The sequence below is a fragment of the Silene latifolia genome, chromosome 2 (assembly GCF_048544455.1).
Source record: "Silene latifolia isolate original U9 population chromosome 2, ASM4854445v1, whole genome shotgun sequence".
In the NCBI taxonomy this organism is placed as follows: Eukaryota; Viridiplantae; Streptophyta; class Magnoliopsida; order Caryophyllales; family Caryophyllaceae; genus Silene; species Silene latifolia.
In genome coordinates, this window is record NC_133527.1 from 63,174,537 (window position 1) to 63,185,173 (window position 10,637).

The following is a 10,637-nucleotide window of genomic DNA, read 5'->3' on the forward strand; positions in this document are numbered from 1 at the left end:
AAAAACTAATTAGTATACATGATTATGTGGTCCACGCTCTATTATAGCATCAATAGTCAAGTGTCATATATGCAAGGGATTTGTAGTAGTGATCTTAAGTTTGGTATAATCTCTTTACTCTTTATTGTTTATTTCCTCACTCTTTAATCATGTTTATACTTGTTGTAATGATTGACACCATTGATAACATGTCTTCCATGATAATAAGTGAGTAGTTACTTAACTAGGATTAGTGAGGAATTAGGGGAGTTAATCATGGGATAGATTTATGCTTAATGAGTTCATATGAATGCTTGCTTATTGTTTATCAACTTATGCACATATCATGTTTGATAAAATGCTAGAGTATGAAACCTTGAATTTTTTTTTGCCCATCTCTTATCTATTCAACAAGGCTTGTAAGATATAAACCAACTCAAGCCTTGTTAGACCTTGCACAGAGTTCAATAGGAAAAACCCAAGTCGACTTGTAGGTGTTGTAAAGTCTTAACCGACTCGGCTCCGAGAACACTACTACAAATCCAGGAAACCACAACGGCCCTTTAACAACGCTTATTCACGAAAATCACCAAAAGACGTTGTAGAATGGATTGCGCGAAATTTTACTAAACTTAATTACAATGGTTATGTGTTGTTAACCGTTGTTATTGGTTTTAACAACGCGTCAAACTTGCACAACCGTTGTTAATATAAAAACTAATAACAACAGTTTACTCTGTAATACATTATAACCGTTGTTAATAATTTGGCCCAAAAGTTAGTGAAAAGTAATTACAACGGTTATATTAGAACCCGTTGTTAATACTTTTTAACAATGGTTGTCAAAGGAACCGTTGTTAATATATTATCTAATGACAACAGGTTTATGTGTAATAACCGTTGTCAATACTTTCAAGCAAATACCACAATATATACCACAGAAACACAGATCAGCTACAGTCATAAACACAAACACACAACCACACTCTTTCTCATCGTCTCTTTCTCATCATCGCTTTATCATCTCTGTCACTTTTGTTGTCATCGTCTCTTTCTTTCTCTAATTATCAGGTATATATCTATCGCTTTATGGTTTTAGGTTATGTCATTTCCGTCATTATTTTTCTTTCTCTAATTATTTTATTTGCTGTGTTTTTCTCCGTCATTGTTCTTTCTCTAATTATTCGCTTAGTTTTTCTGCGTTTATTAGTAAAACAGATTAAATAAAATAAAACAAAGAAGATGATGGAGAGGATAGTAAAACAAATCCACATTTAACGTACATAAACTTAATTAATTGATATATATATACATAAACTTAATGCATTGCTAAAAATACATTTCTTATATGTTCATATAGGGATGCATGCTCTTCTATGAGAATCATCCTCTCTTCCTTTGCTATTTGGAGGTTTCGTTCCGCAGATGCAATATCTTCATATAGCTGCATTATTTGTGGCTCTAACAAGACATGTTTTTTGGCCCCCTTGAGTGCGATCCGAGCTTGCTCAAGGAAGAGCTTGTTCTTCCTCTCGATTTCCTGCAAGCGGCGTATGAATCTTTTGTTGTACTCGGTCATAATGCATGTTAAACGAATGGTATCATTCATTATTGAAGGAAGTTTGGAGTTTATTAGGTTTTAAAGATTTAGGGTTTGGAGTTTAGGGTGGAGATAGTGATATAATGGGTTGGTTATTGAGATAGTGGAATGAATTTATAATTAGTATATCTGTCGTTTGAGTTTTTTTTTAATTAATATGTTTGGGTTTGATGCTTAAATTAATACGAAGTATACTTTTGTTTCGAAAGTTGTGTTATATCCCTGCTTCAAATCATATAACCCTTCACATTCCATATATTGTGTCCTTTCATGTAGGGATTTTGGCAGTAATAATGCATCTAGGAATATATAATTAATTGATGCAGGAGGGATTTTGGCAGTAATGCTTTGTATTTTTATTTTTATTTTTATTTTTTTTAAAAACAATAACAACGGTTATTTAAAAAAAACCGTTGTCTTTAGTTATAACATCGATTTTTTCTATTGTAACCGTTGTTATAACTTTCCCACCAAAAATTAGTCACACTTTCCACAACGAATGACTCGTAACGACAACGGTTTTTAACCATTGTTAATAGTTTTCACAACGGGTTTTAAAAAAAAAAAACAAACCGTTGTTCAAGGTTAACAACGGATGCTTTAACAATGTCCGCTTTTTTATATAACAACGGTCTTTAACCGTTTTTATACCCTATATCTGTAGTAGTGGATGTAAGTTTTCCTAGGAATTGGTTTATCATGCATGTAGTCTAATAGGAAGAATTAAGTCGGCTTGTAGCTGTTGTAAAGTCACAAATGACTCGGCTCCGGGACCCAAATCTTCTTATAAACTATATGGCATGAACTAACTTAAATCTAACAATAATAAATTGCTTGCATCTATATAACTCATTTATGCTATCTTACCATGATTCCCCTATGATCCTATGACATCCTATTATCCCTTTATTACTTGTTTACACCTTTATTTACTTTATTGCTTTCATTAGTTTAGAATCTTTTAACCAAATAAATTGTGATAACCCTAAGTGCAACTACAATTATATTGAATAATTTGAGTACCCCCGTCCCGTGGATTGACCTCGATTTGATTGGTATGCTTGTAGTTGGGCATAAATGTGTTTGATGGCGGACAACAACCCGCTTCATCAGTTGTGTCTGTGTATTTGTCACCTGTCTCTTTTGGGGTGGCCTGTGTGGATCCCTATGATGTCCTTTGGTCTTATGGGGAGCAGGTTAGGTACAGATGGTTTGGATAGTAATACGCGGGAGACGGGACGAGCTTGATGAGTCACAAGACGAGTATAGTTAGTTAGATGAGTATAGTAACCATGAGTTGTATTTTATTCATTAGTTAATGGTTTGTAATAACTGAACCTGTCATTTATAGTAAATGTTTCTTTATTGTATCTCCGATTCACTGCCTCGGACAACCGAGAAGGTAACATCTCCCAATTACCTTGGCCGGGTAAGAAGGGGGTGTTACAAAGTGGTATCAGAGCGACAATTTTGGAACCTAAACCAATGAACCAAAGTGATTTTAGGAGCATCTAATAAAATGAACCTGACATGAGTACAATAGGAGGTCGGTTTTGGGTGAGAAGGATCCCTCATTTCAAAAATAGATCCTATTTTTTCGGTTGGTCACTACGCGAGTGGTTACGAGTTGGGAAATGTGAAGTTGAATGTTGCATGATTATGCTTGTGTTATAGTGTTATCAGACATCTTGCATGATATAGAGGTTGTGTGATAATTTATAATATGATAGTTGAAATGATGGAATTGAAATGTTTACTTGAGTGAAATATATGTGATACGAGTAGAGAATTGTTTCATGTGAAATGCATTCATTTGTATGAGTGTTGCATGTTTGAGTATGATGTGTTTTGAAGCCGTAATTTGCATAGTTGATAGGATTCTTACAAGATGTAGGTATTCCTTTGGTATATGTTAGTATGTGAAAATTGGAGGAAAGAGTAATGTGTATAACATGTTTTGAAAATGGTTATGGCAAGTTAGTCTGTGAGGGGCACCAGCCCCGTTTGTTAGCATTTCAATACCGCATATATTCTTGAATTTCAATAGTACCATAGTAAGGTGTGATTAGTAATAGTGGTTAATAAAGTAATCGCTACTATAAGCATAGTAATTCTTAGTCGGGATTGCAAACCATAGAGGGGCACCCAACCGAGTGCGGGCTAGTATTCGACCGAGTACCAGTCACTTGACCGAGTGCACCCTACCACTCGACCGAGCAGACCTATTTCCAGAAACTTGAAAATTTCTGGAAGAGAGTCACTCGACCGAGTTGAGAGGACACTCGACCGAGTGGACGGGCACTCGATCGAGTGGACTGAGCACTCGATCGAGTGCCAACTTCAGGGCTGTAAATTTTGCAAAAATGGTGTTATTGGCTTATTTTATCTCCTTATTCATTCATTTAAAATCATTTTTCCTTGTAAACTTCATTGTTGATTGTTTATTGCTCGAATTCAAGTTCCTACTCTATTTTAGCCCCTTAAATTGGCTAATTTCACCGTGCAAGTGACGCTTTGTTTCCTCTCATTCTCCCAACTTGATTTTTGTGTGTAAATCTACGTTAATTCCTTTACATTTTGTCAATTCATTACATGTTCTGTTAGATCCATTATATTAACCTCCTCCTACTTCCTTTATGATGTCAAGTATAAAAATTTTTATGTTGTATTTTGCCCAAATGTTTTTTTATGAACTCGAAAATATATATTTTGGAGTGAATAATTTGATTTTGTATTTGTTGCTTGGTTAATTGTTTAACAAGGACCAAGGTTTAGTTGTTATTACTAACTTTTGTAGTATATTTGCAATTTGTCTTTAAAATCTATTCCCAAATTTTTCAAAACTTTGATGATCATGCTTAAGTTTTGGATTTTCGCATTGAAGCCTAGTTTAATTGGCTAATGAGGCAACTATCCTTGCTAGTAACGACATGTATCATTTTGATTCAAAGTTTCATCTTAATTGTGGCCCAAAATTTTTGGAATTTCATGGATTTTGATTTTGCACTCAAACATGACTTAGTTAATTCGTGGTACTTAGTCCTTGTTGATTTAGTATTATGTGATCCAAATGTTGTTTGACGATGCTAGGTATGGTCTTAAAATTTGAATATTTCGTTTTAAAGCCTTCTTGATTTAATTAAGTAATAAGACTTCAATTTTGTTAATAATGTTATGTATTGCCTTAATTTGGGAATCCTATCTTAAAATTTTGCTAATTTCTTTTTTTATATACCATAGGGTATATGATTAAATTTTAAATCTTCATATTTAAAACATGGTTTCCTTGTCTCGTAGTGTTGCAATCTTCGTTAATAGTTTGATGTTTGCTTATATATGTGTGAATGCCTTGTTTACCTTCCGAGTTGTATGGTCTTGATGAGTAAAGCCGTGTAGACATATATGGTTGTGTTGGAAGGGATGTGTAATGGGAGTGAGTCGATGAGTTTATGAGGAAAAATGGGGTACTAATAATGTACAAGGAGTGAATAGAGTCCCTTGAGAGTTAGGAGCAGGAGACATGGGTTATGGTAAGTTGCTCAATGGATGTGTATTTGATCCAAGTAGAGGGTTACATGTATGATGTGCTAGAGATTAAATTGGAATTGGTTAAATAGTGATGAAAGTATTGTGAGTAAAGGAATAGTGAATGGAAATAGGTGTTTATAAGCATATATTACCAATGTAGAGTATAAATTTAGAGATATGAGAACGTAACATGACTATTGACTTTTAAAGAAGCAATCTTTCATGAGTGTGTAACTAGTGTTGTTTTGTGATTAAGGAGCTATTATTTTGGTGATCCAAAGTTATGAGTGTGTTTAGTAGATTAAAAAGAGAAGTTGGGAGTGATTTTGTATGTGAATTATGTCAGAAATTGGGAATACAAGAAGGTGACTTAGCTTGCGTAAGGAGTCTTGAATCGAGTAAAAGGATTGTGTGAGGTAATTTAAGGATAATAAGTGACGGGTGATCTAGGTCGAACGTTTGTTGATTGACTGAACTTATGGATAATGAGTGAGGTTTGGGTTGCATGTTAAGAGATATTATCATTATATGTGGCTTGGAAATTTGGGTGATAAATAAATGAGATTTGAATGGTAGAATAGTGTGGAAGCAATTGAGATACCTAAGGGTAGACTAAAGTGATAATTTGGGTTGTTCACAGTTGTGGGAATATGTAAATCGGATTCAGGGATTGACAAGAATTGAAAGATGGTAAGAAGAATTTATGAAATAGGAATATAAGAGGTTATTAGATGGAATTTGAGGTGATCAATGAGATTTGAGGGTACAAGATGTCTAGTAAAAGCCGTAGTAAGAAGTGAGTGACGAGACTATTTAAAAGTTAGTCTACACGTGTGATATGGTAACTGCTGGTTGTCCTATGAAAGTCAGTTTTCGGGGAGCGATAAATTGTGTTGTTAAACTAATCGATCATTGATCGTATATAGGGTAACCATTTAATTTAAGTACGTGTGCATGACAAGTGAGAGTAGTTAATATGTTGTTTGTAAAGTTTCCTCCCAATCGTTGAGTGAAGCGCCCACGGTGTACATCGTGACCTTGTTGTGGTGCCTAATTGAGTGATGAAATAGGGAAGCATGGAAAGGGGTTTGAGAATGAAAACCTCATGCACAGGTGACACTCGGCCGAGTGCACATATACTCGACCGAGTGGCCGCCTACTCGGTTGAGTGGCCTCCTACACTCGACCGAGTGGTCTACTTTGATCCTTGTTTTGTCAATATTCGACCAAATATTGGGTGTATACCCTTATCTCGCGGTTATGTTAGTTGAGTTGTGTTGTGTTTGGATGAGCATGTTGACCTTACATAGGTGATACTCTTGTAAATTGTTCATGTTTGACCATATAATATGGCTTTTGAGTGAGATATAATTGAAAGTGGTAATTGACATGTATAATTGGATAACAAGAATGATGTGATAACCTTATTTGATGCGTGTTAATTGAGGTGATTTTATTTTGTTGTGTACAAGTAAGATGAAAATGCAAGTTATGTGTCACATAGTGGTCATTACATGATAGTAATTGTGGTCTTCCGTATAAGCGGAATGGGTGATGATGGATGAGAATGGATATGGAAACACGTGTGTGATCCCGTGATGGATTTGACGCGGTATATGCGTGGCATAATGTCCGGAAATGGGAATGTTGAGCATTTTTGAGTCACATAACTAGAAAATTTACATTAATTGATTGTTTCTTGTCGTCTGTATATTCGTTTTTGATGTGCATACATGTGGAAGTACGAGAATTGACACGATATAGAGACATAATAATCGAGTTATACCCCGTGATAGATACGTATGCTTTTGACCAACATGAGTTAAGAGTTATCTATGAGTTTAGAGTTTTGAACCGCGGGTTAGATCTCGCGCTTGACCTTTGGGAGGCTCGTACGGGTACCCATAGAGAGACTTCTAGAGAGGCTTTTAGAGTGGGATTATAGCAATGTCATAAGACTATATAGGACTTGATAATGGAGTTGCAATAGGTCAAAGAGAGTGTGGAACCTGGAACATAGCTATTCGTGGAATTTAGTAACGAGTGTATTAGATCATTATGAGGTTTGTTGGCTGAACTTCGGGTCGAAGTTCTCTTTTATGGGGGAGTGGATGTAATAATTCATAAATTTAGGAAAGATAAAGTACAAAATGTGAGAAGTAGTGAGAATTGAGTGAAGAACTTTGGGATGAGTGTGATGTTTAGCAAGAGGGTATACGGTTGATAACATGTGAGGTGCGAGAGAGTGCATGAGATTTGAGGAAATGAGAGAGTGACGTTAACTTTAGGGACGAATTTATTTTTAAGGAGGGAAGATTGTAATACTCGTAGTTTCTAAGGCGTTCACTCGACCGAGTAGACCGAGTGGGCCGAGTATAACCAATACTAGACTTAGTGGAGTTATTATAATGTCCGTCTATAGAAGGGTCCTCTTAAAACTATCATAACTTGATATCTAGAAATGATATTGATTTTATTCTAATTGGAGGTGATAGCTTGTTCTCTTACGATTTGAATGGTAGGTCACACACCCAAAATGACCAAGAAACGAGTGAGATATGACTGTTTTACGAAAACTGGTCATTGCTGAAAAATGCGTCGCACTCGACCGAGTGAGGTTCACTCGACCGAGTGGACTCGGCACTCGATCGAGTGAGTGACACTCGACTGAGTAAACTCGCCTCTCGACCGAGTGGCACTGGACAGTACCCGTAAAATACGATTTTGGACCTTAACTTAATTCATTTCTATCTTATCCTTTCTCACTCCAAATCCTCTCCCTTCTCTCTAAAACCTCAATAAACACCTTCTCCATGAGGATTCAAGCTTGCTTTAGGAGATCTCCCACCATTGCTCTTCCACCATTCCACTTTTTAAGTAACACCCATCTATTCTTACTAGTGTGAACCCTAATTTTTGGGGGATTCTATTTGGGTTAATTAATTAGTAATTAGTATGTATAATAAGGGTAATTAGTGGGTAATAATAAGGGGTTTTGTATTATGTTATAGTGTAGGATGATTTGTGATAGTTATTATGTGGTATTATAGGATGAGACGGATCTTGCTTATTAATTGGATTGCTTGTGAAGAATGCTAAAAGATAGGTTTATCCTACTCGGTTTCAATATTTTGGGTGCATATTTATTTTTCTTGCATCATAATTTTATGTATGAGTCGATTTGGATAACATGCTGATATTAGAGGAGGTTTTATCCATGGTATGTTGCGGTTGAGTTCATGATGAGTCGTATAATTGGTGTTTTGTTGCATTTCTCATGTGTGGTCATTGTTGTATTGTGTTGGAGATCATTGGTGGTGTTACTTGGTAGTTGAGGAGACAAAAGGCGGTTGGGAGACCGTCTTCCGCTTGGGTCACCTCTTGGAGCTTCCCACTCCAAGAGGGATGTGCACATTAATGACTTGAGTTTGGAGAGACCTGTGTGGTTGAGACACGACGTCTGGCAGGGGATCCGGTTGGCTTCCGGACCCGGTACGTCTGGGCATGTCCCGGTACCTATTTATGATTATCGGTATGTCGGGGTGTGTCCCGGTCCCATTGTGCTTATCGGTATGTCTGGGCGTGTCCCGGTACCAGTGTGTTTATCGGTATGTCTGGGCGTGTCCCAGTACCAGTGTGGTTGTTGATATGTCTGGGTGTATCCCGATACCGTGGTGGTGGTTGTTGATAGTGGTTTAGTCATATTAGTAGTCATGTTGCATATTCACACACTTGAGTCGTGTCACACTTTATTTATTTATTGAAACTGACGTTTGTTGTGTTTGTTTATTTGTCACCTGTCTCTTTGGGGTGGCCTGTGTCTATCCATATGATATCCTCTGGTCATATGGGGAGCAGGTTCGGTACAGATGGTTTGGATAGTACGCGGGAGACGGGACGAGCTTGACGAGTCACAAGACAAGTATAGTTAGTTAGATGAGTATAATAACCATGAGTTGTATTTTAATCATTAGTTAATGGATTGTAATCACTAAACCTGTCATTTTTAATAAATGTTTCTTTATTGTATCTCCAATTCACTACCTCGGGAAACCGAGAAGGTAACATCTACCAATTACCTTGGCCGGGTAAGAAGTGGGTGTTACAATAGTTGAGATTATAAATATTGTTTGAAGTGGGTTCCACGACAAAACCCACCATCAAAATGGCGCCGTTGTCGGGGATAGCGTTAGATTGTGCTTAGTTAGTTAAAAGTCTTAGCTTTAGTCTTGGTGTCTTTTGTTTGCTTATTTCAGTAGTGCTTTGTTTCTTGTAGAGTGATTGTCTTATTGCTTATCCCTAGTGCCTAAAAACACTAGTAGACTAACGTTTTGTTAAAGTGTATGCCTAGAGGAAACGGGATTCCTCTTTTTAGCGATCCGGAACCAGAAAGGCTTTTTCGAGTTTTACGGAGTTGGACTTTATCAAGGGTTTGGATTACCTCTCAAACTTCCTCAAACCGAGCAACAACAATCACCCAAACGCACCTAGAAACCAATATACAAGCGCAAACAACCATCACCATTGATCCATTCATAGAAAATCCTTTTACCACCTCCAAATACCAAATACACAACCTGAAACAACACCTCAAACACAACCAAATACAGCTCTTATAAATCCACAAATGGCCGCATTAAGAGATCATAACCGAGCAAACCACGACGACACTTCCGCTCCAATCAACTTTGGCACCCTTGCCTCAACAATTTTAAAATATATCCCATCCAAGTTGGCCATATTGTGAAGGATAGCTTTGGTGGGCACATTGATGAAGATGCGCATTCACATATAAGAAAGTTCAAAAGCAAGGTTGCAATGATGAAGCGTAATGGAGTACCGGAAGATACTTTGAGATTGATGTTGTTCCCATTCTCTCTAAGGGACAAAGCGGATCATTGATTAAATGTTCATGCACTGAACACATTTACTACATGGGACGCCTTATCCAAGGCTTTCGTAGCCAAGTATTACCCATCCTCCAAGACCGCTATGATCCGGAATGAGATAACTACCTTTTAACAAGAAGATGGAGAGTCTCTAGAGGAAACTTGGGATAGGTTCCAAGACCTTCTTGCACGTTGTCCACACCATGGGATCTCGGCTTGGTACATTATCCAAGCTTTCTTAACATTGCTACCAAGGACCAAAGAGATGGTGAATGCCTCCGCGGGGGGAAGATTTGATCATCTAGGAGATGAAGAGGGTTCGACCCTTATAAAATAAATGGTTGACTAGGAGTCTAACTATAGGTCAAGAGGTAACATGTTGAGGAGAAGTAGCCGCTATCCACAAGAGAACTCTTCTAGCTCAAATGTCGAAACCAATGCTAAACTTGATTTTCTCACAAAGAAACTTGAGCAAATGCAAAGGAATCAAGTGCACCAAGCTAGTGCCTCCCATGGTCCACCCATAGAGGAGGTCATTCCTACCTATATATATATATATATATATATATATATATATATATATATATATATATATATATATATATATATATATATATATATATATATATATCAAAAAACAA

The 10,637-nt window shown here is 36.8% G+C and overlaps 1 non-coding gene across 1 annotated transcript; it reads right to left on the reverse strand.

The window, feature by feature from the left end:
* Window positions 1–10,099: 10,099 nt before the first annotated feature.
* Window positions 10,100–10,206, reverse strand: LOC141644992 (small nucleolar RNA R71). Its single transcript, XR_012544590.1, has one exon. It is a non-coding gene; the product is annotated as a small nucleolar RNA R71 (small nucleolar RNA).
* Between the last annotated feature and the right edge of the window lie 431 nt (window positions 10,207–10,637).